Here is an 18,874-nt window from a genome sequence, read left to right as displayed (position 1 = left end):
CATCAAGAGTATAATGCTTGAAATGGTTTGTACACAACACTTTGTTTTTACATTTTTTTCAAAGATTAATACATGTAATTTTGAAGATTAATTATAAGAACTACAGTCAGTTTAAATGTGACTTGTGTTTTGACACCATTTTTAAAACTGAAGATGTGTATATTGTTTTTATTTTACAGTTTATTTATTTTATCTGTAATGTTACATATTGTTGTAAATACGACATAAATGGAAGGAAAGGCCTGAAATTTTTGTAAAGATACAGTAACAAAGTAATGAACCAGTTTTACTCATGCAGTTCTTAAAAATTTAAAAAGCTTAATTTACAAACAGAACCAACTTTACATTGAACCAGCTACCAGTTTTACAACAGTAATTTTTACTCATTCTAAACATACTGGGTTGCTTGAAGGGTACACATTACAACTTAAATAATAGTTGTATCATATTATATTTTTAAGAGCTTATGTTTGAAACTTCTTTTAGTAATAACCATGGTGAAAAGTCATTATTATATTTTGTTCAGAATTTCACTAATACTAAGTTTTTAACTTGTTTTCTTCATTGGTAAAACACTAATTGCCATAAGTAGGTGTAGAAACACCTTTGGCAGATGGCTGCCTACAATATGGAATATTCATTTTGATACTTTCTACCTTACCAACAAGGATTATAATAAGTCAAACAAGGACAATTTTTGGTTTAGATATTGAATATTTCAGGAGTATCTTAAATATCCTTTTTATATTATTAGTGGATTACCATAAATTATCTTGTCTTAACTGTGTTTTTGGAATAACATTGATATGTAAGCTATATGTAAGGGTGACTTTATATCTAAATTTTCAGTAAAGCTTTTAAGTAAGAAGTAAACAACTAAAAACAACTTCCTACAATATCTGTGTAACAACCAGTAAGAATCGGCTATAAAGCCAAACGTTTTTGAATTCAAATGGTTCAACTTTCACAAAAGACTCCAGCTTTTCATTAGTCGTTCATTTCACATTTTAATCCAAACTGTTTTAAGAGGTAAGAATGTATTTTATTCCTGTTTCTCTTATTAATTAACAGCATTGTTGTGCTATTGATTTTAACAAATCACCCCTTTTTGTTTTCTATTGATAATAAAGGTTTTTAAATATCCGTTTTTATGCTGGTGAACATAAAGTAATGTAATCAGTAGGTTGGTTTCTTCAAGTAAGACTGATTTAAATAATTTTTATCTATTGTGTGTGTGTGTGTGTGTGGGGGGAGTAATTGTTTTGGTGGGATCTTCATGACTGTATTTTGTTTTGTTTTCAGAATAAAACGGTATGATGTGGTAATTGTTTTGGTGGGATCTTCATGACTGTATTTTGTTTTGTTTTCAGAATAAAACGGTATGATGTGGTAATTGTTTTGGTGGGATCTTCATGACTGTATTTTGTTTTGTTTTCAGAATAAAACGGTATGGTGTGGTAATTGTTTTGGTGGGATCTTCATGACTGTATTTTGTTTTGTTTTCAGAATAAAACGGTATGGTGTGGTAATTGTTTTGGTGGGATCTTCATGACTGTATTTTGTTTTGTTTTCAGAATAAAACGGTATGGTGTGGTAATTGTTTTGGTGGGATCTTCATGACTGTATTTTGTTTTGTTTTCAGAATAAAACGGTATGGTGTGGTAATTGTTTTGGTGGGATCTTCATGACTGTATTTTGTTTTGTTTTCAGAATAAAACGGTATGGTGTGGTAATTGTTTTGGTGGGATCTTCATGACTGTATTTTGTTTTGTTTTCAGAATAAAACGGTATGATGTGGTAATTGTTTTGGTGGGATCTTCATGACTGTATTTTGTTTTGTTTTCAGAATAAAACGGTATGATGTGGTAATTGTTTTGGTGGGATCTTCATGACTGTATTTTGTTTTGTTTTCAGAATAAAACGGTATGATGTGGTAATTGTTTTGGTGGGATCTTCATGACTGTATTTTGTTTTGTTTTCAGAATAAAACGGTATGGTGTGGTAATTGTTTTGGTGGGATCTTCATGACTGTATTTTGTTTTGTTTTCAGAATAAAACGGTATGGTGTGGTAATTGTTTTGGTGGGATCTTCATGACTGTATTTTGTTTTGTTTTCAGAATAAAACGGTATGGTGTGGTAATTGTTTTGGTGGGATCTTCATGACTGTATTTTGTTTTGTTTTCAGAATAAAACGGTATGGTGTGGTAATTGTTTTGGTGGGATCTTCATGACTGTATTTTGTTTTGTTTTCAGAATAAAACGGTATGGTGTGGTAATTGTTTTGGTGGGATCTTCATGACTGTATTTTGTTTTGTTTTCAGAATAAAACGGTATGGTGTGGTAATTGTTTTGGTGGGATCTTCATGACTGTATTTTGTTTTGTTTTCAGAATAAAACGGTATGGTGTGGTAATTGTTTTGGTGGGATCTTCATGACTGTATTTTGTTTTGTTTTCAGAATAAAACGGTATGGTGTGGTAATTGTTTTGGTGGGATCTTCATGACTGTATTTTGTTTTGTTTTCAGAATAAAACGGTATGGTGTGGTAATTGTTTTGGTGGGATCTTCATGACTGTATTTTGTTTTGTTTTCAGAATAAAACGGTATGGTGTGGTAATTGTTTTGGTGGGATCTTCATGACTGTATTTTGTTTTGTTTTCAGAATAAAACAGTATGATGTGGTCAGTTTGTCTCAGTTTATTAAAAATTATTTTCATAAGTTTCTTACTTGTATAAGAAAAATATTAATTGTGCTCTAATCATTATTTGAGAGTGAATATTCTCCATGTGGTATTTATTCTGTACTTCCAAAGTGCAACCCCAGTCTCGCCCACCCACTAAAATTATTTGTACTCCTGTTTTTTCACATTGGAAAAATTCTGGACATTTAAGAATGATTTTTTTTTTTTTCACCCGTAGCCCTTCATTTATTCAGTTCTTACATTTCATGATTTAAAGTATTAGTGCTTGTTTGTAATCTGTTCACACATGTTCTTATTTTTGTTGTATTTTAAGAACAAAATAGTTTATGGTAAACCTTAATTTTTAATGATAAAGTTTAAGACTGAAAGTATGTATTTATAAATATCCCATTTGAAATAGATCCTGTTGGCTATACCTGGACATAACTTGCAGTGTAAACCTTATTTTTTGGCTTTCAGTTTAAGAGTGAAATTAAAAATCTTTGCTCTCTATTGAAACATTGTCCTCTTCCACTACTGTGGTCTTAATTGTGTTTTTTAGAGAATAAATATCAATGGTTAATCTGGTTATGAATTGGAAAACCTGCTGCAGATGAAAGTATAGTATTAATAACATTTTTAATGCCATTTATCTTGAACATGTTACCTCACTGATGTTACATTTCCATGTAAAAGTTTGGGGAAGGAGGAGAATCCTGCTTACCATCTATCTTACAGCAGTATTCCCTACCAGAAAGTACTCCAAGGGAGTAATTCGTAACAATAGGTAGTCAGGGTGAAAGAAACCTAACCATATTTTAGACTAATGATCTACTGTATGCACGAGAATGTTAGGTAAAGTTAAGTGTTCATACTCGTAAATGAAAGAGTGCAGCTGTACAGTATTCTTGCATATTACAACGGTATTTATCGAGTAGTAATATTCATATGGGTGTTGACATGTGATGATCGCAACAACTTATTATTTAGCCATAATTGGTTTAAATACTTACGGGAATTATATTTTGAGATTTTATATATGTGTATGTTTGTTGCTTGCTTAACTCGTTTACGTATAAGAACAAAAATACTCTTTGTGAAGTAACTTTAATTATGTCCGTTCTGCAAGACGAAAACATTTGAACGTTTACACTGTTTACTGTTCTCTTTATATTCAGTTCCGAGAATGTGTTGTTGTTTTTTTTAACACAGCAAATAAGTGATACTATTTAGAACGAACATTCTAATATCGCGAACTTGGCATGCAGATTCGTCTGCTAAGTATCTTTGTTATGCGAAGACCATTTGGCATGACCAGGATTTTGTAAGACTACTCCACATTTATATGATGTAGAATCTTCTGTATAGAGCCCGGCGAGTGCTCGTAAACCTTACGAGACCTTTTTTAGAGTACGATGTAGGAAATACTGGTTCTTTTCAAACAGCCCACACCTTTACCTAAATATAGTCGCAGAATACAGCGTCATTCACTCGTTAAGTTGTGTTTCAAGAATATTTGTATAAAGCGTAACCAATTTAATTTGGTGACTAAACTTACTTAACTAAAACTTCAGTAAAATACTTAATCAGGCCCTAAATATTTTAAAAGTGAGTAGTTAGTTCATTGAGTTGACATTTCACAACGATCTTAACGCCTCGTTTCTGCAGGCCTGAACGTTTTTACCTGAAAACTGTGTGGCAGTTTGAGGCATTAAAGAACTTAGTTTAAAAATCTTCAACGCTACTGGTAAAGAACTAGAACCATTACCAAAAAATAGACGATCTGTCTACTAAAACGTACATTGTTTTAAAGAGAGGAATTGTTTCTGTTTCACGCCCTTTACAGAAGTCCAAATCTTTGCTGGGTGGTCACGCCCTTTACAGAAGTCCAAATCTTTGCTGGGTGGTCACGCCCTTTACAGAAGTCCAAATCTTTGCTGGGTGGTCACGCCCTTTACAAAAGTCCAAATCTTTGCTGGGTGGTCACGCCCTTTACAAAAGTCCAAATCTTTGCTGGGTGGGGGTCGCTTTCTGTTAATTCTGTAACTTAATTTGTTACAATTTCTCATCACCGACCAAGGGCGCAGTAGCACCCCTTGGTTTAAAATACCTGTACACTGCTGTTATGTTGGAAGAAGAGTATAATAACTGTTTATTTTTCGTTGTAAACCTGCTGTAAAACGTTGTAAGGATTGTCGTTGAAGTTGTTGTACTTAATAAAACAACGTCAAGACGTGTTTTTCGCTTTAACATTTTGTTTAACGTAATGACAACCGAATCCGTGGATTCATTCACTTGTAGGAATTATGGTTTTACACGGAGAGGTTCGGCATTGCCACTATAAACATTGTTCTGACGTCATTATAATCATTTCAAGCTATGGCTCTAATTGTCTTGGGCGAACGTGAAGTGCAACCTGTCGTGGGTTAAGCTAAATGTAACAAACTTTTTCTAAGACGTCATCTTAAAATAATTCAAACACGATCTTGCATCATAATATATTAACGCTTGTCACTTAGTCATAGTTTTGTCTAAAACGTAATGTAAATTTACTTCAGTTGATTTAAACAAGCTTCTCTGGTGGCACAGTGAATGACGCATAGATCGTTGTCGATTGAATAGTAGGAATTTTTTTTTTGTCTTGTACCATTACAATTATTAACGCAATATATTTTGAAACACTTTCTGAGACATAGCCTAGGGGGTTAGGGCATTTGACTCGCAATTTGAGGTACGTGGATTCGAGTCCCCATTCCACCACAATATGCTCGCCCTTCCACCCGTGGGAACGCTGTAATGTAACGGTCAATCAAATTCGTTGGGAAAAAGAGTAACTAGCCCAAGAGTTTGTGATGGCTAGTGCTGACTAGCTAGGTTCCCTCTAGTGTCCCATTGCTAAATTAGGGGCGACTAGCGCATACAACACTTGTGTAGCTAGCAAGCTAACGTTGCGCAACATTCAAAACAAACTATTTCTGATGTAACTATTTTGGGGTTACCAAACCTCCATTTCTGGGTCAAAGTCTTGTCTTTATACATAAACCGGATACGAGTTAGAACGCAAAAACAACAACAAATGTAGTCTACAGTTGTAAACTTTAAGGCTACATACATCTAAAGATGTATTAATATTGTGGTAATAGGGTTTTTTTTTTACTTTTGTAACCAGTGAAAAGGCTAAACAACAGTTTGTAGTCAGCTGTTGGGTTAGTTTTATAAAGATGACGCTGGCTGCGAAGTTCTCTGAACATAACTACTCGAGGGCTATCTGCGCCAGCCATCCATGATTTGGAGGTGGTAGAATAGAGAAAATAGTCACTGCCCACAGCCAGTTCTTGGGCTACTATTGTCACTGCCAATAGTGGTATTTCACCGTCACTCTTATAACGCACCACGGACCCCATAATGTGAGGCGCTGTTCTTTGCAAAAATTGGACCCAACCACGGATCTTCAGATTTAAAATCAGCCAAACTAAATACGAATTCGCGCTCAACTCTGAACGTGAGCTCAGGATATAACAGCTTATTTTGTTTCCTTTTTATTCATTTATCACTAAAAAAAAAAAAAAATAACCTAATGTTAAGTTTATTTAACCAGCCAAATAGCTCGTTTTCCCATATCTTTTAATAAATTAGTTGTTAGTTTATTTATAGCAAACACGTTAAAACTAAAATCAGAATGGTGGTTTTCAGCAAATCTTAATGTTAAACGCAAAACCTGGAAATCGCACTTGGAAACAGAAACGTCTATTCAGTTTGCAGAAAAACTAAACTAGATAAATTAGTTGGTTTTGCCAAACAGCCGGTTAACTTGTTAATCTGGTATTGTATGGTCATCAGTTACGTTTGTTTGATTTATTTTGAAATTCGCGCAAAGCTGCCCGAGGGTTGTCTCCATTAGCCGTTCCTAATAAAGCAGTGAATGACTGTAGAGGGACGACAGCTTGTCATTATCACCCGCCAACTCTTGGGCTACTTTTTTTTATTAACGAATGGTGGGATGAACTATTTCATTACAATGACCCTTCATCCATGAAAAGGCGAGCATATTTTGTGTCCCGTGATTTTAGTTGACCACTTACTAAGTTTTTTTACAATCATAGACTTAATTTTAATAGTTCATTTTCCATAGCCGTTAAAACTGGATTTGATAGGTTGTATTATGATTTGTGTTTATTAATACTACTGCTATTAAGGCTTTTCATAAAAGCCTATTGGAACGTTTAGGCAAAAAACACCTTAATCAGTAAAGATTCCGTTCAAACACCACTTTAAAAACCTTTACTGTTGACTGCTATATTTTTGTGAAAATGTACGGAAAAACGTATTAGACTTGCAAGGAAAGGTAAAATCGACTTAAAACGGTCCGTTTGTAATTCTTATTCTATGGCCAACTTGCAAAAAAAAACAAAAAACTGCTTGGTATAATGTACCTAAACCTTTGTTAGAATACTAAATTAGGTATTGTGAATATTTTGTGGGTAGTGAAAAATTGTGTTTCTTGAATTTTGTTTTCACAATGTTATTACCCTTTGAAGTTTTTTTTTTAACGCACACTAGGGTATTAGAAAGAAAGCTAAGTAAAGGAATTAATAGCAAAAAACAACATTAAATAATGACTACTGTATATATACTTAAGTATTTGTAAACTTCTACAATTAGTGTCGTTTAGGGGGCGCACACCTTTACGTATGAAGTGAAGGAGTAAACAAAAACACACAATATAGTATTAAGTTTTATCACGTTTGTAGAATAAAGACACGAAGGTTAATTTAAAGCAATATTTGAGAACTTTGTTTTATTTGGAAGTGCCGTTTTTTCTGCTAGTAAACTTTTATACATGCTTTATGAAGTTGTTTTACTCAAAGTGTATACAGTTACGACAAAGTGTTCGTACCCCTGCGTCGTAAGTAGTTTATTTCATCATAACGTGAAAAGTATCACGATTAGGATAATGAAAGTGTAGCGTATTATACATATTATACTAACACACATCTACATAAATTTTTATGTAAATTGAACAACAAATAAACTGTTTATAAACAAATAACCAAACCTAGGAAGGGCAGAAAGTGTTTGTGCGTCTACTTTAATGGTCAATTGTGTAGCCTTTCAGGTGAATTACTCTTGCAAGTTTTTCGGATGACGCTGATGAACCCTGGTCTTCAACTCATGCCAAACGTTTTCAATTGGGTTGAGATCGGGTGACTGCGATGGCCACTCAAGAACGCTTATATGGTTCCTCTGTAACCAGAATTGCTCATATTTCGATGTGTGCCTAGGGTCATTGTCGTGCTGGAAGATTTAATGACGCCCAAGCCGCACGTTCCGAGCATCATTCTTGATAAAAGTGCCTAATATACCAACGTACACTTCTTTTTTTCATGATTCTGTTGACGCTGTAAAGACTGCCTACACCAGAAGAGCTGAAGGAACCCCATGGCATTTTCGAGCCACCTCCGTGTTTAAGTGTAAGGATGGTGATCTCTGGAAGATTTCGTTCCCCCTTATGTAAAATATAACGAACATCATTGTGGCCGAAAAGCTCGTCTGACCAAAGAACTTTGGTCTTTGCCTCCACTAGGCAAAGGATTTATCTACATGCTTTCTTGCATACCTCAATCGTGCTTCTAAATCAGTGGTTTTTAACCTTGTTGGAGGTACTGTACCCCAGAAATTTCATACTTTCATTCACTGAACCCTTCGTAATTAGAAAAATAATTTGATTTTTTAAATTCAAAACATAAGTAGATATTTTATTAGTGCACAAAATGAACCATGCATCAGTTGCACACAATATCACTGTTCAAAGAACAAAACCAACAAAACATGAATTTCACACACAAGCATAATGAATATTTACTGCAAATCAATGTGACTTTTGCTGTTGCCTTTCAGAGACAAGTTCAAAAATGCGCGGTTTCACTTTGGCAAGTGCCACTCTCATATCATTTTCGCAACAAAGTCTGTTCCTTTTCTTCGTTTTTATGTCTACCATCCTCGAACAGGATTGCTCGCAAAGATACGTTGTAACAAACGGTATGAGTATCTCAAGGACTTTCTTAGCAATAAGAGAGTACGCTACGATTTGGTGACACCAAAACGTTGAGAGCGTTGTTGTTCTGAAAAGTTGCTGTTGAACCTGGCTCTGCTGAAGTTCAATGATTTCGAACACTAAACGTGAACGGCTGTCTCACCCATGCTGGATATGACTCTCTGGTGGGGAAGCATCCGTCGAGAGACTTTGCGAGCTCATCTAAGTGCATGGCAATTGCTTGCTTCAGTTCCCCAGGTACAGAAATGTCTCCGATTTCAGACACATCTTCGATCTTACTTACACAGTCGTCCAGCAGGGGAAAGTTTGCGAAGTTATCATTCTCTGTTCATCGTTTCCATAATGGTAGCTTTTTTTTGAAAAGCCTTCAGGTTTTCTTCCCCTTCGATGATGTTGACTCCACCGCCCTGCATCTGTTGACTGATATGATTGAGACCATTGAAGGGCCATGTACGTCAAAATGAGAATGAACTCAGATTTTTCGAAGCAATCTGCATGTCAATGTTGGTGCTATTGCAAAAACAGGGATAATTCCGCACGCATGACAAAAAACACGATTCAGCACCTCTCCCCAGGATAACCAACGAACGTTAGAATGGTACAGAAGTGCCTCGAATTCAGAGCCCATTTCATTACACAGCTCTTTGAAGATGCAGTGCTTTAAGGCACTATTTTGCACAAAGTTCATACATTCTACTACAATTTTTGATACTTCTAGTTTTGAAGGCAAGGTTTTTTGTTGCCAACGCATGCCTGTACAGAACACAGTGCGTTACAATGATGTGTGGTGCATCTGCTTTCACCAGTGCACCAAAACCAGAGTTTCGTCTCAGCATGACTGGATCTCTGTCCGAACAAACTGCAGAAACCATATCCCACGAATAATCGTTGTATCTTAAGTCATCCACAAGTTTCTTCACGTCGGCTGTCTTAATTGTTGTAAGAGGCTTACAAAATGAAAAATGTCATCGTTCTTCACATAGCGCACGAATACAACAAGCTGGCTTAGATTGGAAACGTCGGTGGTCTCGTTGAGTTGAAGGCTGAATTTTGCTGGGCTTGAAATCAGATCTGCAACTACTTAAGCCAAGATGTCATTGCTCATGTCATCTATTCTGCTGCTGATGGTGTCATTTGAAACAGGAATTTGGGATAACTTATTTTCAGCAGCTTTTCCCAGCATGATATTCGCCATCTTCAATGCAGCTGGTTTTACGAGTGTTTCACCAATGGTGTGTGGTTTGCTCTGCTTTGCGATCAAGTATGCAACTTTGTACGATGCTGTGAGGATCGGTTTGTCGATAGGTACAAAGCCGAGAACAGGCAAAGTAGCCTTTTCATCGAACCTGGCTCTCTTTACCTTGAATTCAGCAAGCGTTGTGTTCTTGTATTTCCCATCTCCATGCAGCTCTAAGGAGTGTTCTCTTAGTTTTGCCGGTGCTAGACTAGAATTGCTCAACTTGGCATTGCAAATCATGCATTGAGGACGCTGACTCCCATCATGTTCCGTTATACACGTGAATCCATATTGTACTTATTCGTCCGACCACTTTCTGTTTTTTCTTGACATAGTTAGTATGAAGGGATTGAAAGATTAGGACAAAAATTACAAATGGCGCACAAAGTTCCCTGCAGCACAGTTATTAGGCCAAGTGACGTGACGTGTTCAGCTGCAGCCAATGATAGCCAAGTGGGGCATGGCGTCACAAATCATAGTGTGGGGTGAACGGACACCCCCCCCCCACACACACACCTTTAAATCACTTAATCCTTGTTTTTCTCGCACCTAAGATGTTTTAGATTAGATTTATTTTGTATGAACGCAGGTTAGTTTAAAAATCGTAGATTATTACGACACTATAGGAATATACAAAACTTTCAATGATATACATCTGTATTTTGTTTTTCTATTATCCGTTTTCTTTGTTTATGCAGTTTTTTACAGATTACTATAAGAAAAACACGCATGATAGTTTAAGTCATCTTCTGAGTCCAAGAGGAATCGAACCTCGAAGTGAAAATTACAAAAATATTTCTGCTTAATTAAAGCTAAATAGAGGAATATTCTCGGTGTTTTAAAGCTTAGCTGTTTAATTTATAGCGAATGAAATAGTTTGATATCCACAGCAGAGTCAGAACTATCTGCTGCACTTTGGATGATGTTTGAATGACAGTCTTTTTTTTTCTCTTGGAATTTTAGCGCAAAGCTGCTCGATGGCTACTTGCGCTAGCAGCCTTTAATTTTGAAGTGATACACGAGAGGGAGGACAACCAATCATCATCTTTCAACTCTTGAGTTACGTCTTTAGAATACATATTTACTTCAAGTGGGTTTCTCGTTTTCATGAATAGCATGCATTCATTTTGAAATCGTACGTTAAAATAATGAAACTATTAAAATAGAACATTTCTTTATCAATGCCTCCTTCCTCTCCCGACGTTGCTTAGCGCAGCAAATCTGAAGACTTGTAACTACTTCATCTGGGCCTGCGCGGCCGTGTAACGACAGATCAAGTTCCGCGCACATCCTCTGTAATAGTTAAGTCTCAACGTTCGCTTATTGACCCTGGCAGTCGACAGACCTAAAAATCGGTTTGTAGCGTTACAAAGTAGCTTAGTAATCTAAGAGGGTCGATGGTCTAAAAAACCTCCCCCTTAAAAAAAACAACCAACAAACTGGTAGCGCACAGTCGTATACTGCCTAAATACTTGGTGCATATGGGGGGGGGGGATTCATTCCTTACATAGATTGAAACGAGTAGAGGGAACATTGTTTGTTTGTTCATAACGCTAAAACAAAAAAAGGAGTCGATCCCCTTGATTGTTTTAGCACAAATACACCCTCTAGTCGCACAGCAGTATTTCTGTGGACTTGCAATGCTATAAACCGAGTTTCGATTCCCGTGGTAGAGTACAAATAGCGCATTGCTTAACTGTAAACAAATTCGTAACGTTCTGTTTCCTGCTAGGAATGTGGTAAGTCTTCGGATTTACGATGATGAAATTAGGGGCTCGATTCTCTTCAGTGAGCCACTCATAATGTCTTTAATTTCATAAATATAATCCATTAATTGTATTATAACCACCAACCACCTTTTCTTATCCCTGGTCAGTACATTTTATTATAAGTTAACTTTTACAAATACTTATCGAAATGTACTTGTTCTGAAGACCATTCTCAAGTGCATAAAGTTTCAATGGTACAAAAAAAAAACGTTTTAGTTTTTAAAACAGGGTCGGATTAAGGGCAACTTATGCCCTAAGCATAGCCCAACAATGGTGGCCCTCCCCCCTCGGCCCTTCCATTGCTTACCTGACAAGACACTGAGACTCTTAAGTGTTGAAAGTGAACTAACTTTGAAAATTTATAACCCTTCAATTTTCTTCAAGGCCAGACTCCACAAATAAAAAAACTTTTTTATTTAATATAGTTAACAGATTGGGCATGGATCAAAATCATGCAATTTAGAAGTGAGGGAAATCACTTGTTTGTTTAATGATAATTAAAAATATTTTTACTGTATATTTGTTTTCACTTTGTTAACAAATTCACTTTGATATTAAAACCCTGTAAGCAAATTATTTACTTACCTTAATGTTTATTTAAATTTTAAAAACTATTATTCTAGATTTTTTAGTTGCAAACTCTCTGATCAAGTCCTCAAAATTAATTTGACGCAACAAATATGCTTCTATAATTAGCAGAGACAAGGCATCCAGCCTGTCTTGTCGCATAATTGTTTGTTGGAACTTTTGAGATGCTTGAGTTGAGAAAATGAACGCTCAGTTGTGTAATTTGTGACCATTAATGTTAAAAATATACGTTATGCAATGTCCACGTTTGGATATGCCCACTCAATTTTGCATTCTGAAATTATTTTATGAAATTCAGCATGACTGAATCTGGTTTTTCAGCTTTTGTTGCACTGAACTTATGGCGCACGTATGAGTGAAACAGCTAAAGCTTGACAGAGTAGTGTCCAAGTCCTCTGAGTAAACATCAATTGGCTTTTGGGAACACCGAGTACCTTTCAGTTCCAGCAGATGAAGTGACGTTATTTGTCACATCACTTATGTAGCAAAATCTTTTTTCTTGTCCTTTTCTTCTCATCCGGGTTCTAGTTTGTCAACAATTGTGCAGAAGGTGGTGATACGAAATTTATCTTCGACATTCAGATCTATTTCTTGTGCATCTCCGTTATTGAGTACCTTCTTTTTGACACGTTTACGAGTTTGAACTGCATTGTAATCAACATCTGGTAGTATTTCCTCTGCAAGTGCTTCAAACCTTTCAGTCATCCTTTAGAGTGCATAGCTGGTCAGCTGATAACCCGTACAGATCTGCTCATGTTTTTAAGTTCACATCCTCATTTTGCAGAACTTGCTTTATGAAACTTTTTTGCAAAATCTCATCCCACATGATCAACATCAAAACAAATTCTAGCTCTTGCATCTTATTTGTAATATTGTCTGCTTCTCTTCCAGTGTCTCTTGTGATTTGGGCTTCAATTAGACATTTTAAAGCTTCCAAAATCTTAACTTCAAAACTGCTGTTGTTGCCATAGCATGTGCCTCCCATCTGGTATCGGAGAGGGATTTTAACACATTCATTTCCAAGACAAGCTTTAAGAATTTTCCACAAGCTGGTTGAGGCTAAAATAATGTATAGAGCAAAAGTATTGTAGATGTATTTTATTTATTTTTTTAAATGTCACTTGACATCAGCTTAAAGCACTTTGGCCTACCAGATTTAATGAATGGGCTACACATGACACGTATATGGAAAACTTATTTTCTTCTAAAATCTTTTGCTGCATCCCCTTATAACGCCCAGACACATTAGTAGCATTGTCGTAAGACTGACCCCTACATTTTGAAAAATTAAGTTTGCAAACTTCACGTAAGTACTGTAATACCTGGTTTGCCATTTCCTCACTGGTATGGCTTTTCAGTTTCAGTAAGGTTAAAAAGTATTAAATAGGCTGCCCGTCTTTTAAGCATCGAAGTATAACACTTAACTGATCTATATGTGACAGGTCTGGCGTCGAGTCAAATGATAAATTAAAATAACTAGAATTTACTTCATCAACAATGAGCATGTGGACCTTCTGAGGCATTGATTCAGTGAGTTCTTCACAGGTTGTTTTGGACAAGTAAGAAGGATTTCCTTTTCCAAAATTTCCGTATTTCGAAATATGCCCTGCTAAAAACGGACCAAACTGACTTATGAGCTCAAGCAGCCCTAAAACGTTCCCATTCTGCAGTGAACCAAATGTTTCATCTGTTCCTCAAAAAGCCAGGCCACGTTCAGCTAACGTGCGAGTAACAGCTATTACACACTCCAAGACATATTCCTAGTAATTACATTTTTCTTTAATTTGTTTTTCTTACTCTCGTCGCAAGCCTAAACCTTGTTTGCGAGTTAAGTATGTTAACATAGTCTGGGTGAGTAGTGCTTCATTCATGATCAATTACAATAGTATTTCACCAGTCACTGAACCCTTCTCTGTAAACAAAACGCGAAGAAATTTTAGAGGCAAAAAGTTTACAAGTAAAGTAGTAAACTGACCCTGTTGATGGTGAGTACAATGACCACTCTCTTGTATTGCTCACTATTGGCTTTTTAACCCCAAAGAAAAGTTTTTGCAAATAGTATCTCGTTGGTTTGCTATTATTGAAAGTAACATAGTGTACACATAACAACGTTAAGAATCATGCTGTCGTACCTGTTGAAGTCTTATGCAATTTGAGCTAAAAGGTCGAATTATCGCTTTTAGACTGCTCTTCTCAGTCATTTGTTTTCCCAGCTTTTCAGAAATGTAACAGAACACATACTGATATGAATTTGTAGTCAAAATAGTTGAATTACACCTAAAAGTTTGTTGTCGTTATATCTGTGTTTCTGTCTCGGATTGTTCGTTCGTCTCATAAAAATATCCCAAGAGGGCCAGTTCGGGGCATTATGACGTCAGAATAGGATCAAGGAAGAAGTGACGAGAATATAACTGATCTCCATTTTTGGTCTAATATTAGCATATTTCACAAAATGTTGTTGGCTATATATGAATGGGGATAAAAACAAGGGTGTCTGATCTTAAATGTCATTTATTTATCCCCTAAATATATCTCAGCTTCAGATCTGTTTATATTATTGCATAATCACAAGGGAATACATACATGCCCAAATACTCTTATAGGTTACATGTAATCTATGAACGGTGGCATTCCTTTCTAAATTTTTTCTTGGCATGAAAAATTTAAAATATACTCACACACACAAAGCTGGTTTTTTTACAGCAAGTTGTTTGAAGCCAAAAAAATTACGGCTCAGAAAAGCTTCAGTGAGAAACACTTATAAAAAAAAAAAAAAATTATAAAACACATGAATAATGCAATACTAACACAAATAATACTAAAACAAACGAGACAGTAACCTAAATATAACGTATGAAAAAAATATAAAACCAGCCTCGTCTCTGTACACATCTGTCACTACTTCGTTTTACTTGTGTTTCTGTAGTATTATACTCTTATTTTTCTGCAGATGTGACTGAATAAAGCAATAAAAGACGAGCCAGTTCCACTCCTATAATTTCTTATAAATAGTCACAACAGATGGAATGATTGAGAAACATATTTCATCTTCAAGGTCAGACATCATAACATAGATCATATTTTACCTGAAGATTTATCAACATTTTGTACTGCTCTTTACAGTAATCTTTCGTAAATCAATGACTTCTTACTTTAGATACATAGTTTAGTAGTTACTCGAAACTTTAGTCACTCACCGAGCCAAAGAAAACGTTGTTTTTTTTTTAACAATGTAGAGTAAAGTCGAACACGGCAGATAAGGACAATTACAAAAAAAAATCAAAGTTGAGTGTGGCAGTGAAAGAGTTTAAGGTCATGATAGCTAGGGGAAAACTGTGGCACCCCCTTTCCTTGATGCCCCAAGCACGTGTTTATTTTACTTAATGGTTAATCCAGGGCTGACTTAAAGCAACAATCTAATCTTCTGTAAAGCCTGTCATTTCTAAGTGTGCTTCATCATTAGGTAAACTTGCAACGAAGCTAGTTCTATGTAACAGCTTGTCTTTAAGAGTTTGTCATTCGAGCGAATATATATATATATATATAATAATAATAAAAAAAGTCTGTGTGTGTGTAACCAACAAAAATTGGCATTAATGGCATCTTTTAGGAATTCTTATTTTTTATCATAAGTATGAAGTATTTAAGAATAGCCATTCGGGAGTCGAGAGAGAAAGAAATTCGCACGCGCCAACAATTTAAAATATTTTTTTCAGTACCATCTTCATCATTTTCTTGTAATCATTCCCTTTGCTGTAGGTAACTAAAAATAGTTCCTTCAAACGTGCAGTTCCTACTCCCTTGTTTAGGGAAAGAAGACGGCGTGAAAACACCGAGTGGGTACATCTGTTGAAGTGTTTGTTACTGTGTTGTACCGTAGTTTTGTTTCACACTTACCGACAAGTGATCTTAAAAGGAACTAGCCAAAACAAGTAGGAAAAAGTTTTCACTTGTATCATCTAGACATTTTAATTTTGTTTTTAAATATCTGCCTAATTGTTTTAAATCCACGTTTTATACGTGGAAACCAGGGAAAAACAAACTGTCTAAAATTATCATGAAAACATAATGCTTTTACTTTTACAACACCAATCGAATAAATTTATTCTAGTTTGGTTTATTTTATTAAGTCTTCACGCGTTGTTTTTGGATAAACGTGACGTGTTAATGTTTTGGGTTTTAGGGTCACATAACGTATTATTACGCTGTACTGTATCAAATACTTTTTAAAACCAATACTCGACCTTTCCCTTATGGTGTTACGCAGTGGGACAGCGGCAAATCAATGGATTAACACAATTCTAAAATGGTGGGTTCGATTCCTCGCGGCGAACATAGCAGATAGATCCAAGGTAACTTTGCTCTACCAATAGCCAGCTAAGCTAAGTATTATTAATGATTGGAATCGTATAGTACTTGTTCAGTACTCGCATATTATACAAAATAGTGGGATTTCTCTAATTGTAAATGTCTTTAGAGAGAGAAAGGATAAAATAATAATACAACTAAATATTTTATTTGCTCATATGTTAAAGTATTGTTACCAAACACCACAGTTTCTGTGGGCACGCGAGTTCCATCCCCAGTTGTCTGTGGCACGTGACGTTTCTCAACGCCCGCCTGATATTTCCTTTGTCCGCCCATCTTCCTGAGAAACTACCGTGAAACATTCAGTACAGAATTTGGTTTTGTTGTTTCAGCCATTGTATAACATGTTTACTCGGAGAATGAAGAAAAAAAGAAACCTAAACTTTCTTCCGTGTTCATTGCGTCATTGTCTTGTTAAACAAAACAACCTGAGTCATGTTCAGTTAGAAACACCACTTGTTAAATGACGGTTACTTGTGTTGTAACATGAGAGGGAGAGAGAGAGAGAGAGAGAGAGTAGACTCTTGCCCCTACCTTTGGAAATTAGTCCCGACAACTATAGAATTATCTTGTCGTTTGTAAGGCCTTAATTTTCTTGGCTTTGTTTACTGTGCCAATACTGGAGTTTACAAATTACGTGGAATGTTCATTTGTAAGGTAACAGTTGCAGAGTTCAATGTTTTGTTTTTCCTATCCTGTTATATATACCCGCTTGACTGAGTACAGATTTAGCAAAAGTGATAGAGAAGCTTTTGTTATCTAGTTATATCGGATGTATTAACTAGAATGGTTGTCTTTTATCATTTGTTTTCTTCAACGTTAATCGTTTTAATTTACATTTTCAAGAGTGTGTTCTAGATGTAACCTACAAGTTATTGTATCGAACTGCGGATCAGACGGACCTGGGCTCGAGTGGTGAATAAGATGCCCACTTTCAGCTGGGGGCATTATACAAGCCGTGCTATTGAGTTCAAAAAGTCGAAGAAATAAATTCTTTATGGCTGTAGATATTGCTGGCTGATTGCCCGACCGAAGTTGAAAAACTGATGATGGTTATATCTGAATACTTCTAGAGGTGTTTTTAATGTGGTCATTTATCTCGCATATGCATCAGCTGTTTTTCAGGTTTAAGTTCTATTTTTTAATCATTAATGAAAGGAACGGACTTCGTAAACTACGGTTCTTTGTGTAATCATACACTACAAGCGGGTTTAATAAATATTACATAAGGATTAAATATTTTAATAAACTACGGTTCTTTGTCTAATCATACACTACAAGCGGGTTTAATAAATATTACATAAGGATTAAATATTTTAACCTTCGTGGTACCTTATACACACTGCCAAAGTGTACAAGTGATTTGTCACGCATCATCAGTCTAAAGGTTCGAGCCGTGATATGCCACTGAATATGGCTTGTAATAACGTGTTGGTTATCATAGTTATAAATCTTGCTGTTTGGTTAAAGAGTAATCGTTAGGCGGCAGGTTCTGCTGACTGGTTTACCTTTCTCTAGTTGAAAGCTTTAAATTAGGGATAACTGTTAAGAGTAATTAATGGATGTTGCCGATTGCCCCCTCTGGTCAACAGTTCTGATTGGGAGTGACTGCCTGAACAGTAGTGATCTTTGGTCTCGTCCACTCCAGTGGCGCAACCGTGTATCTGGTATATCTGCTGACTTTTAACCCAAACTGAGTCTTGGTAGCCGTGGTTGGTACAGCACAGATAAGCCATTGTGTATCTTTTTTTTTGCTTTAGTACAACTAAACACTTGTATCTGGTATTTTGGTGCATGGGTTGCATAAGATTAAAAATATCAGTACTAAATAAAATCTGCAACTTAAAATAACTTTAAAGTGAAATATCCTGAACTTGTGTAATAAGCGAGAGTTGGTATATAATGATTATTTGAATTTGTTCTCACGGCTTCGGAGAACATAGCTTTGAAATTCCGAAATCTCTGATTGGGTAGATTAGTTTGAAACAAAAAGCGTTTGCAAGTTTTGTTTCGGTAATTTCTCGGAAGTCTTAATTACTGTTCCTGGCTTGTGGATATCAAAACCATGATTCGTTTTTTGTTTTTCCCATAATAAAGTGGCTTTACAGAGATGTTTGCAATGAATCGTTAAGTTAATACGTATTGATTGTATTACGTATTTCTATATCGCGTCGTA

The 18,874-nt window shown here is 35.7% G+C and overlaps 1 protein-coding gene across 1 annotated transcript in view; it reads left to right on the top strand.

The window, feature by feature from the left end:
• Positions 1–18,874, top strand: part of LOC143251118 (filamin-A-like) — a 137,683-nt gene that overhangs the window by 78,820 nt on the left and 39,989 nt on the right. The window lies entirely within an intron of this gene.

The sequence above is a fragment of the Tachypleus tridentatus genome, chromosome 5, assembly GCF_004210375.1.
Source record: "Tachypleus tridentatus isolate NWPU-2018 chromosome 5, ASM421037v1, whole genome shotgun sequence".
Lineage (NCBI taxonomy): Eukaryota > Metazoa > Arthropoda > Merostomata > Xiphosura > Limulidae > Tachypleus > Tachypleus tridentatus.
This window is presented reverse-complemented; position numbering and strand designations above follow the sequence as displayed.